At 39.6% G+C, this 13,364-nt stretch overlaps 1 pseudogene; it reads left to right on the top strand.

Annotated features, from left to right (window-relative positions):
- The first annotated feature begins 2,488 nt into the window (after nt 1-2,488).
- On the top strand, nt 2,489-11,326 carry LOC114201820 (uncharacterized; annotated as a pseudogene).
- Nucleotides 11,327-13,364: the final 2,038 nt, after the last annotated feature.

Here is a 13,364-nt window from a genome sequence, read left to right as displayed (position 1 = left end):
TTCAGTACGTAACTGGAGAAAACCAGGATGGCCTCGGATATAATGAGCACTTTTTATTTTGATTTATCTATCTATCATCTATCTATTTAAGAGCGCAAGCAGGGGGAGCGGCAGAGAGAGAAGCAGGCTCCCTGCTGAGCAAGGAGCCCCATGCAGGACTCGATCTTAGGACCCTGGGATCATGACCTGAGCTAAAGGCGGTCGCTTAAAGACTGAGCCACCTAGGCATCCCAAAAAATGGACATGGTTTTAAAAGAATTAAAGGACTCTGAAGATGTGAGAAATGGTCAGTACCTGAAAGGGTGTGGGGGAGAACAAACTGGCATCACAATTCATAAAACACCTGCACACACACGCATGTGGGTGCCCGGGCAACATAGAAAAAATATTCTGATCTGTTAATTCAGTTATCTGCATTATTACACAACAGGGATCATGACCGCCTTTCTGTATCATCAAATATATGTTAATGACATCATTTTCAAAGGTTTCTGTCTGCTCCCACTACAAACTGTTAATCCATTTTCCTCCCTGCTTTTGGTTCACTTTCAACGCCTTCACACTCCCTCTGGGTCTCTTGGGGATGGAAGCTCCCCTCACCAACGCACAGGCCATCACACCTGATTGCCCTGTGCAACCACCGACCCCTGAGAGGGAGGAAGGGGCAGGCATCTGAGGACACATGGTAGCTCTGGGAAGCATTCTGGAAGGGATAACTCACCCAACCCTGGTTCCACCAGGTGAGCCTACACGCTCCCATCTCCCCCCCATGTGCACTATGCAACATCACCACGCCCATTCCAGCAGGAGCTCCGCCCCTAGAATCCTGCAAAGGAACCTACCCTTCTAGAAGTTTCTGCCCCAAACCCTCACACCAGTCAGAGGTCTCAGGCTTAATGTGTCTGATGTCCCTAGCTTAGTGCTATTGAAAACAGGCCTGGGGGACCAGCATCAGTACCAATGGGGCACTTAAGAAAGATGCCATTTTACATCAAAAACTAATGATGGGGCACCTGGGTGGCTCAGTTGGTTAAGTGACTGCCTTCGGCTCAGGTCATGATCCTGGAGTCCCGGGATCGAGTCCCGCATCAGGCTCCCTGCTCAGCAGGGAGTCTGCTTCTCCCTCTGACCCTCTTCCCTCTCATGCTCTCTATCTCTCATTCTCTCTCTCTCAAATAAATAAATAAAATCTTTAAAAAAAAAAAAAGAGCCAGAATTAGCTATTTTAGTTCTATCGATGTAAGTCTTCAGAGTGTGTTTACAAGCCATAAAAATCCAGACCCACAAATAGATCTGTAAGTTTTAAGCAATTAAAAATATTTCTTTATTTCAAGACAATGAACAGTTTCTACACCATCCCTTATATGTATACATATATTTTAATTTTTAAAAAAATATTTGTTAAATGTAATCTTTAGCCCCAATGTGGGGCTCAAACTGAGAACCCTGAGATCGAGTTGCATGCTCCGCCAACTTAGCCAGCCAGGTGCCCCTAATTCTTAAAAATTTAACTATTTGAATCATTTATCTCTTTAATTGATCAATTCTGTATTATTAGCTTCTTAACATTTTTCCATTACTCAGTTTCAAAACCTGCTATGAACATTATTTCAGGGTTGTCTTGTATAGTTGAGTGCTCCACTTAGACAAATTCAAGGTCAGATAATCTGGGATAACACTCAGGCTCTATAATTACTATTTACAAAGGTATTCTTTTGAATCGTGAAGAATACCACTACTGCTTGCAGAGAATATTTTTGTGGTTTTATGGCTTAATTTATGAAAAACTGTTAGAATGATATCTAGTATGTAGTATATGTTCAAGAAGAATTGTTTCCATTCTTGATATTAGAACTTGTAATTTCCAGGGTGCCTGGCTGGGTCAGTCAGTGGGACCTGTGACTCTTGATCTCAGGGTTGTGAGTTCAAGCCCCATATTGGGTGTACAGATTACTTACATAAATAAACCTATAAAAAAATTGGAAACCCAGGCACCACTCCAGAATTTGTCTCCAGTTCATTGTTGTACACATTGACATTGGAGAAGTGAACTTCCAACTCACGGTGACTTTTTCATTTGAGAATTACGTATAGTTTTCATGCATTCAAAATGTATATTCCTGTGTTGGTGCCTTAATTTTATATGTTATGTTTCATGAAAGTATACTATCTATACTTCTACACTATTTCTGTGGATCTTCCATCCTCTTTCCTCAGAGTTAGAAAATGCAGTAGAGAATAATACTATGTTAAATTCTTTTTTCTTTTTTTTTTTCTTTTTTAGTTTGGTCTGATATTCCTTTTTGTTTTAATTTAAATTCAATTAGCTAATATATAGTACATACTTAGTTTCAGATATACTGTCTTAAATTCTTAATGGATATTCAGGTCCCTCACTTAAGTCAGAACCAGTTCTCCTAATTCTCTCTTCTCCGGTTGGGTCAAATCTGGCACTCGGTCACTGTGGTGTTTATTGCAGGCACTGCTGACATTCAGGGATGTGGCCATAGAGTTCTCCCAGGAGGAGTGGGGATGCCTGAACCACACTCAGCGGGAATTGAACAGGGATGTGATGTTAGAGAACTACGGACACCTCCTCTTCCTGGGTGAGGATGACTCCTTCCAGATTTCCCAAACCACACTCAGGGTTCTGTTCCTTCCTGTGAAGACTGTCTCTTGGATGATTCCTCTTTGAATGACTGGAATTCAGATCCAGGCAGAAAGGGAAATAAGTAGGGGTTTGTAAATGTAGAGAAAAATCTTCACAATGTTTGCTTTTCAGCCTTAGCTTCCCCTTCCTTAAGGGGGTAACATCATCACTTCTGTAGATGAGTGGCAATTCTAAACGTTGACTGGTATAAAATGATGTTGCTCACATCTTAAACTCCCTATTTCTACTCTTTATTATTGTAGGGGTAGTACTTGGAAGTGGAGGTCAGGTTGTGGACGTCAGAAATGCCTCCTGTGTGTTCTAAAGGGGCAGCTGTTGGGGAACAGCAATAGGGAAAGCCCCTTCTAGAAATCTGTAATGTCCTCTCCTCTCTACTGAGCACAATCATGATCGAAAGCTAGACTCTCCAGCATGCGCATATTCCTTTTTTCTCATAAACAGGTCTCATTGTGTCAAAGCCAGACTTGATCATGTTTTTGGAGCAAGAGAAGCAGCTCTGGGACGTGAAGAGAAAGGAGACAGTAGCCTTCCATCCAGGTAGGTGGGAATGAATGAGGCAGATGACAGGGGGGCGGGTGTCCAGATGTATAGGAGGAAGATAGACCTCAACTGTGGTTCAAGGAACTCTCCTTCAGTGGAAATTAGTTTGAGAAGCCTGGTGTTACTTCTTACCCTCTCACAGAGGGACACCTGCTAGTCAACATTATGAAGCTCTTACCTTCACTAAGGATTCTCCTTCAGCTCCAGTGATGGTCCGTCACATCCACAGGGAGGGCCAGGGGACTCCCCTGGGAGTGGGAGGGGAGTCTCCATAGTCTGAGAGCTTCTCCATTGCTGTCAGGGCCCTGGGAAATCTCCCCATTTCTGAGGACCTTAGTATTAAGCCCTTTGTAAGTTCTGTTTTGCCTCATGTGAGATGCATGTGAGGTTAGTGAGGATAGTGGTGGGCAAATTGGGGTTTGGTGCAGAAATTCTGGCAACACTGGAGACAACATCCCATGTTTTCTGGTTTATGCTTTCCCATATTATGGAGGCTTTAATCTTAACTGTACAAAATTGAGACTCAGGGGCACCTGGGTGGCTCAGATGGTTAAGCATCTAACTTTGGTTCAGGTCATGATCCCAGGACCCTGGGATGGAATCCCGCATCGGGCTCCCTGCTCAGCGGGGAGTCTGCTTCTCCCTCTGCCTCTGCTGCTCCCCCTGCTTGTGCTCCCTTCCTCTCTCTGTCAAATAATTAAATAAAATCTTTAAAACAAACAAAAAACAAAATTGAGACTCAGTGAATTTATCAGATAACAAAGCACCCCCCTAAAATGAGAAAATGTAATGCCTTATTTCCCTTCAAAAGTTCATTTTTCTTCGTATTAACTAACATGAGAAATTTCTACTCTATATGTACCATTCCTCAATGGTGAAATAATGTAATATAATTATTTGTTGCCTAGAACTCCTACCTAAATAATGCCATAGGTGAGCTAGAACATTTGGAACTCAGAACTTGTAGGCTTTAATAAAATTTTTTTTAAAGATTTTATTTATTGATTTGAAGGAGACACAGTGAGAGAGGGAACACAAGCAGGGGGAGTGGGAGAGGGAGAAGAAGGGTTCCTTACGAGCAAGGAGCCCGGTGCGGAGCTCGATCCCAGGACCCTGGGATCATGACCTGAGCCGAAGGCAGACGCTTAACGACTGAGCCACCCAGGCACCCCGGCTTTAATAAAATTTCAATTGTTACCTTATTTCTTAATAATTGTGTAATGTTGGGGCACCTGGGTGGCTCAGTCGGTTAAGCATCTGCCTTTGGGTCAGGTCAGCAGGGAGCCTGCTTCTCCCTCTCCCGCCTGTGCTGAGATTTGGTCAATCTCTCTGTCTCAAATAAAAGAAATAATTGCATCGGGCGCCTGGGTGGCTCAGTCATTAAGCGTCTGCCTTCAGCTCAGGTCATGAGCCCAGGGTCCTGGGATCGAGCCCCGCATCGGGCTCCCTGCTCCGCGGGAAGCCTGCTTCTCCCTCTCCCACTCCCCCCATGCTTGTGTTCCCTCTCGCTGTGTCTCTCTGTCAAATAAATAAAATCTTCAAAAAAATTTAAAAAATAGCATCAATTTATAATTTCATCTTATAAGAAATTCTTGTGACTTTGCCATGTGTGTTTTCACTTTCTAATTAGTTGTATATGAGATTCATCTTTAATTTTTTTTTTAGATCAAAAGTTCTGATAGGACATGGACATGTGCTTTATAGGAAGTGAGGTAGATAGCACAGTCCCCATAGTTAAGAAAAACTATTGTTTATAAATGTAATTTTATTTCAGGGGAAATTAATCACTAGATTTTTTTCTTCTACTTTCCTCAGAATGTACCCGAATTTCATTCAAATACTTATTTTGTATTAAGTCATTGCCAGTATATTTTACAGTGTTGGTGGTGTTTATTTAGAAATGAAAGGATTTTGTTTGCTTGGTTCTAAAGAATGAATTATAGCCTTACATTCTGCATAAAAGGAGGACTATACTAATAACATTTTTAATGTATTTTAGGTGCATGTTTGTAAAATTTTTCATTAGACCTTTTTATGGTTGATTTTATTTTATTTTTTTATTTTTATTTTTATTTTGTAAAGATTTTATTTATTTATTTGAGAGATAGAATGAGATAGAGAGAGAGAGCATGAGACGGGGGAGGGTCAGAGGGAGAAGCAGACTCCCTGCTGAGCAGGGAGCCCGATGTGGGACTCGATCCTGGGACTCCAGGATCATGACCTGAGCCGAAGGCAGTCGCCCAACCAACTGAGCCACCCAGGCGCCCCTTTATGGTTGATTTTAATGAATATTTACAATTTTACTGTCAGTGAAGACATGCAAATAATTCCAATGCTTGTTTTTCATGGGGTCACAGTCACAGTTTAAAAATACAGTTACACAGTGGTTTTCCTTTTAAATAAATCAACCATTTTTTATGTAGAATTTTTTGGATTAAGTTTTTTCTTATTCTGGTTTGAATTGCACGTACTTATTTTTTTTTTTTTAAGATTTTATTTATTTATTTGAGAGAGAGAATGAGATAGAGAGAGAGAGAGCATGAGAGGGAAGAGGGTCAGAGGGAGAAGCAGACTCCCTGCTGAGCAGGGAGCCCGATGCGGGACTTGATCCCAGGACTCCAGGATCATGACCTGAGCCGAAGGCAGTCGCTTAACCAACTGAGCCACCCAGGCACCCATGCACGTACTTCTTTTTGTCTCGGACTTCCCACAATATTAAGTAATTGTGGTTTCCTTTTTACCTGTGTATTTTATTATAGGATGACAATTTTTAAGTCAATAGATTTCAAGACAATGTGAGTTTACCTCATATGAAATCAGCTTTATGCCTTTTGCCAATAAAATTATATATTTGTATCAATATTACGCATACATACTTTGTGACTCATCTTGTGTATTTCTTTCATTGGTTAGTGGTCAGTGTATGTTGTATCATGTCCTTGAGTTGTCATAATAGTAGAATTAATTTCATCATCTATTTATTGGTGAGTTTATATTCTCCTTGCATGAAAGAAACACTTTTTTGAAGTGAAAGTAATTTTGAAACATTTCCAACCTCAGTATCAAGTTTAGGTATTACATTTTATCCTTAATTGTGCTGCTATACACATAACATGCTTGGATACCGTTCTCATTACCTTTTGTGTCTTCTGTATGTATTTTCATTGTGCTTTCACACAGATTACTTAAAACAACTGAAAGAGTCAAAAAAACATTTTAAACTGATATTCTCAATTGCATCCAAAATTATTTTACTTATCTCCACCCCTGCACCCACTTTATGTTACCAGTATCACAAATTCTATCTTTTATGTTATGTACTTTATTACCTAGACTTAAGATTTTTATGCTTTAGTTTATTTTTTTATTTTTTATTTTTTTAAAGTTTTTTATTTATTTATTGAGAGAGAGAGAATGGTAGAGAGAGAGCATGAGAGGGAGGAAGGTCAGAGGGAGAAGCAGACTCCCCGCCGAGCAGGGAGCCCGATGCGGGACTCGATCCCGGGACTCCAGGATCATGACCTGAGCCAAAGGCAGTCGCTTAACCAACTGAGCCACCCAGGCACCCTATGCTTTAGTTTAAAAACATTTTGAGGCGGGGCGCCTGGGTGGCGCAGCCGTCAAGCATTTGCCTTCGGCTCGGGTCGTGATCTCGGGGTCCTGGGATCCAGCCCCGCATCAGGCTCCCTGCTCTGTGGAAGCCTGCTTCTCCCTCTCCCACTCCCCCTGCTTGTGTTCCCTCTCTCGCTGTCTCTTTCTCTGTCAAACAAATAAAATCTTAAAAAAAAACAAAAACAAAACATTTTGAAGCAAAAATAAAAGCAACTTGTGCTACCTCATTACAGCACTACAGGTTTCTATAATTGTGAAAATATTTATATTTAGCAGAGAGCTTTATGTTGTCATGTGGTTTTAGTTACTGTTTAGAATCCTTTTATTTCAACTAGAAGCACTTCCTTTAACATTTCTGGTAGGACAAATCTACTGGTAAACTTACAGGGATTTTTACATGGGTAAGTCTTCATTTCTACCTTCATGGAAAACAGTTTTCCCAGATAGAGTACTCTTGGTGGATATTTTGATCTTTCAGTACTTGAATACAGTGTCCCATGCAGTTCTTCCGAGCAGGTCGGCTGTGAATCCCATTGCTAATCTTACAGGAGCTCTCTTGTACAAGATATATTGCTTTTGTCATACTGCTTCAAAATTCTCTTTTCACCTGTGACTTTTTTCATTGGTTAATTGTAATGCATGACTGTGTTCATGTCTTGACCTTTATCCTATTTTGAATTTCCTGAGCTTGTTGAATTTGTCTCGTCTTTCCACATACGTGGAAAATACAAGCCCTTAGATCTTCCTGTAAACCCTCTGGCCCCTTTCACGCTCCTTTCCTTTTGGGGTCCCCTTATTGTGCCTCTGGGGTAGCTTATTGGTATCCCATTAGTCCATCAGTCCCTAGACTCTTTACTTTTCCACGTATTTCTTTGGTCCTCTCAGCAGATAATTTAAAACAAGGCATCTTTGGGTTGTCTCATTCTTTCTTCTGCTTGATCAAGTCTGTGGGTGACCCCTTGGTGTGTTTTTAACTTCAGTAATTGTACTCTTCAGCTCCCAATTTCTGGTTGATGGTTTTGTTATATTTTCTGTGTCTTTGGGTTTACATTTTGGTCATGCATCGTTTTCCTGATAACATTTAGTTACCTATCTATTTTTCTTCTTCCTCCATGAGCATTTTTATGATTGGTATTTGAATTCTTTGTCAGGCACTAAGTAGTTGTTTATTAATTTAGGGCCAGTTTTGGAGATTTATTTCATTCCTCTGATTGGAACATGTTTTCCTGATTCTTTACCTACCTTATTATCTTTTGTTGGCATTTGGGAATTTAAAAAAAAGCAGCCTCTGGGCCCAGGATTATGGACTTGCTTTGTACAGAAGGACACAAATAAGGTATTCTGGGGCCTGTCACACATGTTTTAGGCATTTGCGGTCTGAATTTTTGTAATTTCCCCGTTTTAAAAGTGTAGTTACACCTTTAGAGGGCATGATACCTTCCTCTCTGTCTGCAGCTCTGTAGTCTCTCCATTTGTTGAACAAATGCTCACCTTTGGTCTGAGCAGCTACCACAGTGCATCCAGAGGGTGTTCTCATTCCCACAAAATGTATATGGCCTTTATTAGGTTGAGGAGGTGTCCTTCCATCCCTACTTCACTGTTTTTAATCATGAAATGTCCAATATGTTCAAATTTGTGTTGTATCAATACCATGTTATTTTGATCTTCATTTTGTTAATGTGGAGTCTTAAATTTATACTTTTCCATATGTTGGAACACTCTTAATTCTAGGAAGATTTCCCACTTGATTATGTTGTAAAATGGCAAAATGTACTTTTGATCAGTTTGCTGTATTCTATTGCGGACTTTGCATGAATATTCCTCACAGGTAGTACTTTGTAACCTTTTTTTTTTAATAGTTTTTATTTTTATTTATTTAAAGATTTTATTTATTTATTTGACAGAGAGAGACACAGCGAGAGAGGGAACACAAGCAGGGGGAGTGGGAGAGGGAGAAGCAGGCTTCCCGCTGAGCAGGGAGCCCGATGCGGGGCTCGATCCCAGGATCATGACCCGAGCTGAAGGCAGCCGCTTAACGACTGAGCCACCCAGGTGCCCCCTTTGTAGCCTTTTTTACTTGTAGTGTCTTCCCCTGACTTTGATAACCTGGTAATGCTGTTACTACAGAGAGAGTATTTGATAATTTCTCTTATCTTCTCTCCTTGGAAATGTTTGAGGAGATTTGAAGTACTTTGTCATTAAGTGTCTGTTGGAATCATCCAGTGAATTCATCTGGCACAGGACTTTTCTTTTTGGGGAGTTTTTTCATTACTCTTTCAATCTGCTTAGTAGTTGTAGATCAGTTGTGTGGGGTTTTTTTTTTTTTTTTATTTCTTCATGATAGAGTCCAAACTGCTTATACCTTTTTTGAAATTTATTCTTGTCTTTTGGTATTAATTTGTAGCCACATAATTATCCATTTTTGCCTCTTATAATTACTGTTATTTCTCTGGTTTCAGTTATACTGCATCTGCTTTCATTTCGTTTCTCATATTACTTGGTCTTTTCTCTTTCATTCTTAATTTAGTTAAAAGACTGTCAATTTTGTTGATCTTTTCTGACAGCCAACACTTCATATTGTTATGTTCCTATTTTCACAATATCCTCTTGTGTTCATTCCAGTATTATGCTTAAAATTCCTTCTTTCTACTAATTTTGTGCTCATATGGTACTTTTCTTTATTATTTGAGGTATAGGAAAGTGATTTGTGCTACAACATGATAATACCACAGAATTATCTATTAGGATACGTGGTGAGTATATTCTGTGCAAAGGTAGGTGTCCATAGAGGAATGAAGTCCTGATGATTCCTTCTCAACTATCTTTCTGACATTCTCTGATTGATTTGAAGCTTGTATATTAGAAATCATCAGTATATTCACCTGAAAGTAGTAAGTGGAATGATTTTACTTTTCTCTTACTTGATATCTTTCAGTCATATCCTCACATGACACCCAGAACTTCCTGCGAAAGCTGAGCATAGAAGCTTCTTTCCAAAAAGTGTCAATGGGTAGATACAAAAATACTGCTGCTGAGAATTTACACTTAATGACAAATTGGAACAATGATGTGGAGAGTGAAGGACATCAAAGATATCATGAAGGACATATCCAAACAGAGACAACTGCCTTTAATAAGAATCTCACTGCCCCAAATAGTGAAGGATATAAAACATCATGGAAAACCTCCCTTTTTAAGTCAGCTGCTTCCACAAAGCAGTGTGTTTCTATAAGCAAAAGCTGCGATCAAATAATCAAACATACCTATTTGTGGAAAGACAATTTGGAAAATCTGAAAAGTTATCTAGTCCATGCTGAAAATAATTATTTGAACCATTTTGAAGATAGGATTGGATTGACCTATCAGTCAAATAGTTCTGAAAATCAGAGATTGAAAAACGAAGAACAACATGCTAAGTGGGATCCGCTAGAGAGGTGCATCACAAAGAGTCGACCCTACAGAATTACCAGAGCCCTTTCAAGGGAGACAGAATTGCTCAATGCACTGAATCTGAGAAAACACTTAACCAGGACTCCAGTGTTCATAGATGTGTGAGGACTCAGTTTCCAGAGAAACGATATGAATGTTATAAATGTGGGGAAGTCTTTTCTCAAAGGGTTAACCTTATTATACATAAAAGTATCCATTTGGGAGAAAACCCTTATGAATACAGTCAATGTGAGAAAGCTCCTCACCAGTCTTCCAACGTTGGTGATCATCAGAGAATTAATGAGGCAAAAGACCCATTCAGATATACTGTACCTGGGGCCATGTTTAGTCAGTCATCAAGACTAAATATAAATAAGACAAAGCCTAGTGGAGAGAGAACAGACATTTTTAAGGAATGTGGTAAAGTCTTCGACTGGCACTCAACCCTATCTCAACATCAGCAAATGAATACTGGAGTGAAACCGTACAAATGTGAAGAACAAAGAAAATGATAAAACCTTTAAGGACTGTTCATCGCTAACTGGACATAGGCAAATCCATATTGGAGAGAAACTCTACAAATGTAAAGAATGTGGCAAAGCCTTTAAAATTCGCTCAGCACTTACCCGGCATCACAGAATCCATACTGGAGAGAAACCTTACAAATGTAAAGAATGTGGAAAGGCCTTTAACTGGCACTCACTTGTTAATCAACATCACAGAATTCATACTGGAGAGAAACCTTATAAATGTCAAGAAAGTGGCAAGGCCTTTAAGCAGCAATCACACCTTAGTAACCATCATAGAAATCATACAGGCAAGAAACCTTAAAAATATAAAGAACGTGAGAAGACGTTTAAGGACTGCTCAACCCTTACACCACATCAGAGATTCATGTTGCCAAGTCACTCTACACATATAAAGAATGAGTCCAACATCTCTCTCCCTGGACTCACAACATCATGGTTATCACATAGGAGCAAAACTGTAAAATGTGAAGAAAGTGGCCAAGGCTTTAACTGGAATTCAATCCATACTCAATGTCACAAAATGCACACTAGATTCAAACCCTAGAAACACAATGAATGTGGAAAGACATTCATTTTAATATACACTTTAGCAAACACACAGATACTAAAGAAGGTAATTTGAAAAATATAAATATTTAGAAAACTATTTGAACATCAAATGTCAAATGTCACAGATATCAAGTAAAAGGAGTACATCAGTCACTCTATTCAGACAGTACTCTGTATCAAAATAGTTATTATTCCAAGGAGAAAGACAAATTTAAACACTTAGAAAATGTATATGCTATTATGTTTGAAAGATTTAGTGGGTGAAATTTTCCATAGATATAATTAATTTCAATGTGCTTTTTTGTTACATTGACCCTATTTGAGATTTGTGACTAGCAAATAATAATGTATTTTATTCTCAAATCACTTCAGAAATATCCCTAGTGGGTGTATGAAACCATGAGGCTGATTGGTGCTACATCAAAGATATTAGATACCCTTCTGCATTAGGTGGAGTTCATGCATCCCTAATTTTCCATGGAAGATGAAAGTATAATACACAACATATGAAGAAAATCCAAATGGAGCTGTTCTTTATGGTTATAACATTGATGTAAGTTATGAAATAGGTGTTGAGAACATCATTCTTCTCCATTTATTAAAACCAAAGAACTTCCTGAATATTAGAAATACGATGTTTTACTAATTGCTCTTTAAGGAAAAAAAGGTGGCACTTCCGTTAACTACTGATGTATCTTTGTAATAGCAATCATTAGAGAGAATGAGTTGATGTGGTTGAAATGAAGAAATCCTGATGGATAACGGAAAGAGATAGTTAACTGTTCCTTACAATGCCATACGATTGTACACACACATTTGTTAAGACTGTTTTCAGGACTGAAATTTATGGAAATCACTATTCCCACATCGTGATATCAGCATTTGAGTGCTTTTTAATGCTTGTATTCTGTATTTTGAAGAGGGATAATAGAGTGGATTTGAAACGCATACCATAGTCTATGTGTGAACTTAATATATTTTAATTAATAAAACATAATGGTTTTTGGGGCGCCTGGGTGGCTCAGTCGTTAAGTGTCTGCCTTCAGCTCAGGTCATGGTCCCAGGGTCCTGGGATCGAGCCCCGCATCGGGCTCCCTGCCTGGCAGGAAGCCTGCTTCTCCTCCCACTCCCCCTGCTTGTGTTTCCTCTCTCGCTGTGTCTCTCTCTGTCAAATACATAAATAAAATCTTTATAAAAACAAAAAACAAAAAACATAATGGTTTTTAATGTATTAACATGGATGTGTAATGAATGACATGTTTCCCCACCACCAAGGTGAACCTATCTCATTTTTTTTTTTAAAGATTTTATTTATTGGGGTACCTGGGTGGCTCAGTTGGTTGAGCGACTGCCTTCGGCTCAGGTCATGATCCTGGAGTCCTGGGATCGAGTCCTGCATTGGGCTCCCTGCTCAGCGAGGAGCCTGCTTCTCCCTCTGACCCTCCCCCCTCTCATGTACTCTCTCTCTCTCTCATTCTCGCTCTCTCAAATAAATAAATAAAATCTTTAAAAAAAAGATTCTATTTTTTTATTCATGAGAGACGGAGAGAGAGAGAGAGAGAGAGAAGCAGAGGGAGAAGCAGGCTCCCAAGGAGCAGGGAGCCCGATGCGGGACTCGACCCCAGGACCCTGAGATCATGACCTGAGCCGAAGGCAGATGCTTAACCATCTGAGCCACCCAGGCCCCCGAACCTATCTCATTTTATTCAAGGTTGTAGGGAACTGATATCTATCACCTATTTGGTAATGGGATGGAATAATATTCCTAGGAATCCATTTTCTCAGTGGCCTTAAGGTTTAAATAATGTGTGATTCCCCCTGCCCCCTAGTTTATCTGTTGTATCATTTTCTCCTCTTTGTGCTATGATATTATTATGGATATATTACAGATTATGTAGAGGTTTGTTTTTTTTTTTTATGTGGAGGTATTGTTGATGTTTTAGCTCATGTACTCCACGATACTGCTACTTGGCATCCACTTTGTGTAGCCAGTACTTTTGCAGGGGCCTTGACCTTACACCCGCCCTTCTCAC

This window comes from Eumetopias jubatus, unplaced genomic scaffold (genome assembly GCF_037043125.1).
Source record: "Eumetopias jubatus isolate StellerSeaLion01/CBP00866 unplaced genomic scaffold, mEumJub1_p1.0 scaffold_10, whole genome shotgun sequence".
Lineage (NCBI taxonomy): Eukaryota > Metazoa > Chordata > Mammalia > Carnivora > Otariidae > Eumetopias > Eumetopias jubatus.
This window is presented reverse-complemented; position numbering and strand designations above follow the sequence as displayed.